The sequence below is a fragment of the Aedes aegypti genome, chromosome 3 (genome assembly GCF_002204515.2).
Source record: "Aedes aegypti strain LVP_AGWG chromosome 3, AaegL5.0 Primary Assembly, whole genome shotgun sequence".
Taxonomy (NCBI): Eukaryota; Metazoa; Arthropoda; class Insecta; order Diptera; family Culicidae; genus Aedes; species Aedes aegypti.
The window spans coordinates 393,531,225-393,537,125 of NC_035109.1; the positions used below are offsets into that span (position 1 = coordinate 393,531,225).

Consider the following 5,901-nt stretch of genomic DNA (forward strand, 5'->3'; position numbering starts at 1 on the left):
GCAAAACAATCACTTCCTTGTTGGCCTGCCGTTGACCGAAAGCTCAATGACGTCAAACAAACATCGATACGTTTTCATTCTGAGGAAATCGACTTGTGTAAGATTGATTGTGCGTTGGTGTTCGTGGCAGTTTGCTTGGAGATCTCTATAAGTGAATTGATTTGCAAAGGGCCTATTCTGATTTTCTCATACACTGAAAATAATAGGAACCCAAATAAATTTTACTGGCAAAGTTTGGATTTTGATCCGAACAATATTCATAAACCAAAAAAAATCACAATCGGATTTTTTTCAATGTTACCATTCATTCTCTCGGTAATAACTTGATGATAGAGCGTTCAAGAGCAGCAACCTTTACAGACCACAACCATATCGAGCCATTCAGCGTGTCAGCGAATAGTTCAATTCACGGTGAAATTATTTACCTTTCGATTATAAAGAAATTTGAAAACAAATGTGCAAGTACCGTCGTTGGGGGTGAGATTTGGCCAAAAATGCATAAGTCCTCATTTATTTTTGAACAAATTTCGTCATTTGACTTGATGTGTTCACCTAAATAAAAAAAATAATGTGTATTTTCATTGCAAATTCTGAACAAACAATTGAAATTTGATTTAATTTTCCTTCAAATTAAACATAGGAAACCCTTATGAAAATTCGCCACAAGAAAAAGGATTGAAATTCATAATTTTACGTTATAAAACCAAATTTGAAAACAAAAATATATTTCACGGTAACCTCAGGCAGGCATCAAAATTATTTGATAGACGATGATACTATCATCTATCTGATGGACAACTGATACTACCAGTTCAGCCAGATGATACTATCACTTCTTGTCTATCCTGATAGTATCACTGAGTGAATGGTTTCTATCAGAGATTGAGGATAGAGTGATAGTATCCCTATCCCAAAAAATTCTCATGATGATACTATCAGTACAACATCTCTCAAATAACAATGATAGAGGTTCTATCTTTATTAATTGATAATATAATGGAATAAAAATTGTTGGACGATGGTTATAGAAAATCAACTAAACAAGGTGGCGGCTTCAGGAGTATAAGAATTGTTGGAAACCCATGCAATATAGGTATTTTCGGAACGGGCACGATGAGGATGAGACGAAAATCGATGCTCGACGCCATTTTGAAATCCAAGATGGCGGCATCTGGCCAAGGAAAATTGTTGAAAACCATTGCAATATGGGCATATTCGGAACGGGCGCGACGAGGGGATGACGGAAATCGATATCCGGCGCCATTTTAAAATCCAAGATGGCGGCCTTTGGTTTGGTAGAATCATTGAAAAACAATGCAATATGGGTATTTTTGGAACGGGCGCGACGAGGGGATGACGAAAATCGATGTTCCACACCATTTCTAAATCCAAGATGGCGGCCTCCGGATTAGTACAATCATTGAAAACCCATGCAATATGGGCATTTTCGGAACGGGCGCGACAAGCAGATGACGTAAATCGATGTCCGACGCCATTTTGAAATCCAATTTGGCGGCCTCTGGTTTGGTAAAATAATTTAAAACTCATGCAGTACAGCTATGTTCCGTTTTTGTCACGTTCCGAATTCTTTCACAATTTATTCCGTTTTTATCAACACAAATATATTGAAAAAAATGATTTTTGGAATGTTTAGAAAGTAATCTTTAAATTTATTTTGAATTAAGCCATATGTTTTTCAAATGCCTCAGGGTTGAATTTTCGACATTAGGTCATATGAATAAAACCGAGTACTTGCTCATGCTCAACCCGATTTGGCCAAAGTAAAGTCTCTGAGCATTTACTCAAAACGGTATGAATAAAACGATACTTTGCTCAGAGTAAGTTCGAATTTCGAACATAGCTTTTACTCTGTCAAAATGTTGTTTTTGTTTTGACTATCCGATTCATGCAACGTACAAAGTTTAGTCCCGAGGTGCAAAGAGAAGTGCCTTTGCGGATGTTATTAGTCTTTTATCGATTATTGCCGCTTGATGATGGAGTCACACACCCAGTGGAACCCAACTGTCTACTGGAAATGCGTCGGTAAGTGCAATATTTTTCTGCTGCCCGCAACGGTAATAATTTAATAACTTTTGTCTTTCAGTTCTCATCGTTGAGTAGAAAGCTACGACAGATCAGGAGACCCTTTCAGCGGAACCGATGCCTGCGGTATTGATTACCATTATCCATCAGCAACAGCATCAGAATCCGAAGCGGTAGCAACGGAGAAGCTGTCGGTGTGAAATACCATGACCACCTTCGGACACATCGGCGTAACCAGATGGTTCCGGATACTACATCAGGGTGGATAAAGAGGGAACACCATCTAGGGAGTCGGATCCTATTTTTGGCACTTTTGATTGACTTCGGCAGTGAGGCTTTTTTGAAAGTTACAGAGTTCATGTTTGGCCACAATACGCGTCGCACTAAAGTGCTTCTTTATGCAAAGTTTCAGACAATTCGGCCGAGAAAACTCCCCCATGCCAAAGTGAATCATGGAAGTGTCCAAAGCTCTGCACCCTATCTGTCCACCTGCTATAAAAAAAAAACTATGTGGAACATGTTACGAAACCTAATCAGATGCTTAAATGTTTTAAATACCTTGTAGAAAAGGTTTCTGGTACAATTGCGGCAAGGGGAACTATACTACTGATTATCATGAAATAAATTTATTAGATTTTTGTTAAATTCCAGAATTAATGCAGTGATTACTTTAAGAGAATCTTCTGAATTTCCCCAGGAAATTTAAACATTGATGTGTCCAAATATTCTTCAGTAAAGAAGAAAGATGTTTCTTATAGATATCTTAACAATTCTTGTAGAGCTTCCGGAAGTAATCTCCATCTCATATAATAATTACCAATGGTATTTATTCTGCACTACTTCAAGAATGCTTTTAGGATTTTTTTGAAGATACTTCCAGAAATTCTAATAGGAATCCAGAAAGTTTAAATAATGTTGAAAGTTTTGGAAATACTCATCAAATAATTCTCGAAGATTGCAGGAGTAATTATAAATGAACGTCTAAAAACTCCCAATGGAACTTTCCATGAATCGTTGGAAAATATGAAATCTGTGGATTCAGGAATTTCTTGCAAATTCTCTTATATGAATTCTTGGAGTTTTTGTTGGACTTTTCAAAGAAATTCTTTAAAAAACAGAAGGAATTTTGTTGTTATCCGTCGAGGAATAGTGTCATTCTAGTAGAACAATTATTAGGAGTAATTGCTGTAGAAATTTATATTGCAACTCTTGGAGATTTTTTTTTTTTTAAATATTTATTAGAGTGTATTTTAACGCACGAGGGCTAGTTCTACACTTAACTCTTGGAGATGTTCTAAGGGTTCTTATTACGAGAATTATGGCATGGATGAAAGCATACAGTTTTTCGTGCTGATTGAGAAAAAATATCCACAGTTCATATAGGGCAAATGTAAAATTATAACATATGATCAATAATTTTAATTGTTTAAGAAACCGATTAAACATATAGGCTTTCTTATGCATACAATAAAACTGTTCTTCCAATGATGAAATTTGAAAATGTTCATTTAGTTTAGCTTGTGAATGTTATAAACTTCCTTCATCGAAAATAATATCCAATGAAAATAGAGTTTGCGATGAGTAATGGGGATTAAACTCTTATACCACAATAATGGGCTAATTACCCTAATTCATTAACAAATTTAACCAATCACATTTAGAATTTTTTTATACTTTTATATTATTCGTTCTTAGAAAATCTCCAGATTTCACCAGAATTCTCTAAGAGCCTCTGATAAACATTTCTTCAAGGATTTATACATAAGCTTTTTTAAAGTGGCTGGGCAGACTGAACATAATATGGAGGTAAAATCAGGTAATGTTAAACTGTAATATAATGCGTATTGTTTTAATATTGTTTTAAATAATTTTGAATTTGTGTTCTAGAATGAAACTATGCACGAATTACCAGGATTCAAGTGTAATATTATAGAACCCATATGTTTGTAGGAACCTTTAGAGGTTTTGTACTAAAATATCTAAATTAATCATAACGTGAATTTCTCGAGTAGTTTTTTATGCAATTCTAAGTTATTTTTTTGGAGGAATTCTGAAAAATATTTTACAAAAACTTTTATGGATATCGTTTAAAGAATAGCTAGATAAAAAGCTGTAGAAATCGCAAGAGCAAAGTTTGGGTAAACTACTAAATAAATTCACATATATAAGTTATTGATGAATTCTAGGAATTCCTTAAAGAATTATTTTAAGTGTTCTCGGTGTATCTCCGAACAAATTTTTGAGAGAATTCTCAATTAATTTGATTAATAACTTTTATTTGAATTCCTTGGTGTAGAAAACCATGAAAAATCATGAAGAACAGAAAATAAAAATATTTGGAGAAAAAAAAAATGATTTCTGAAAAACCCATTGGAAGTCTTCTTTTTCTTCTTCTTGGCATTACGTCCTCACTGGGGCAAAGCCTGCTTCTCAGTTTTTAACTGAGAGCTTTCTTTGCCTACTTTGGTACGATGATATTCTATGTCAAAGGAAGTCAAGCAAATATCCATTACGAAAAGATGCTGGACCGAAAGGGAATCGACCCAGACAGCTTAAGCATGGCTTTGTATCCGCGGACTTTAATCACTCAACTAAGGAAGTATTCCCACGAATTCCCAGTATCACTCTTGGGCGAATGGCGGATTTTTTTTTCAATTTTTTTAGTTAAACCATTGTAGATTATGTAATAAGTGGGAGTCTTAGATTAATATATTGAGTAGAAAAATCGTTGAATTATTTCAAGGAGGAGACTTGGTAAGAGTTTTTGAAATAGTTTATAACATAATTCTTTGTGGTATTACAGAAATATATTTAAAGAAAAACAGTCGAGGATTTTTTGAAATATACTTCAGAAGAGCCGCTGGAGAATTGTTGGAGAAATAAATAAAAAATGTGTTCAAAACTCAAAATAAATGCTGAGATTGTGCTTACAAATTTCAGGAAAACTCTTTTTTATTGAAAAATCTTGGCTACACCCTTTCCCGGGAATCTGATGCGTTGAAGTCAGCGTTTTCATGTCGATTCTTATTCTTGCGTTGTTAACTGACGAGGCTCTCGATGTCCTTTCCCGGTTGATAGCACAAATTTGAGTCCGAAGATTGATTTTTCGAGAACCAGATTTTCTTTCAAAGTTCACCGCTGATTCACTAGCGGCAGAAACTGGAAATTAATCTCTACATCCATAATCCTAATGAGGTGGAAGTCCATACTACGGCAACAACTACTGTTTTAGTTCTTCAGCAGACATTCTTTTGGCACCAACAATGGATTTCGCATAAACGTTCTTATCGGCCAACAGCCAAATGCTGGCTTGAAGGCAATTTCGCACTTGTTTGTTTCCAACTGAGCATGGTCAGTAGCTGACTCAGGATTTTCTGAGCATTTACTCAGCTTTTACCGTTTTATTCATACGAATCATCATGTTCGAAAAGTAAATGCTCAAGTTCTCAGTTTTATCATACCAACTTGAGTAAATGCTCAAGAAAATGATCTGACAGGCGGATTTGAGTAAAGTAAAAGCTTTTGCTCAGTTTATTCATACGACCTATTATGGTAGTATTTATCACTTGTAACATAGTTATTAATTCCTATACAGGTCGGACTCGATTATCCGGAGTATCAATTTTTTTTTTCACTCCTCCGGATAATCGAATCACTAAAAGAAAAATTGTAACTCGCGATAAACGAATTATTATATTTATATGATGCAGTGGCGTATCCAGAAATTATTTTTAAGGAACACAAAGGCTCCTGATAAGAATAAATTATCTCAAATTTATGCATAAAACCTGAAAAATAAGAATATCAAAAAATGAATTCCGGACGAGTCTAAAATTCGAATCGAATCTAAAATAATCG

The 5,901-nt window shown here is 34.8% G+C and overlaps 1 long non-coding RNA gene across 1 annotated transcript; it reads left to right on the forward strand.

Annotated features, from left to right (window-relative positions):
- The first annotated feature begins 1,730 nt into the window (after nucleotides 1–1,730).
- LOC110679565 lies at nucleotides 1,731–2,696 on the forward strand. The gene is made up of 2 exons (XR_002502594.1): nucleotides 1,731–2,043; nucleotides 2,105–2,696. It is a non-coding gene; the product is annotated as an uncharacterized LOC110679565 (long non-coding RNA).
- The last annotated feature ends 3,205 nt before the right edge of the window (nucleotides 2,697–5,901 follow it).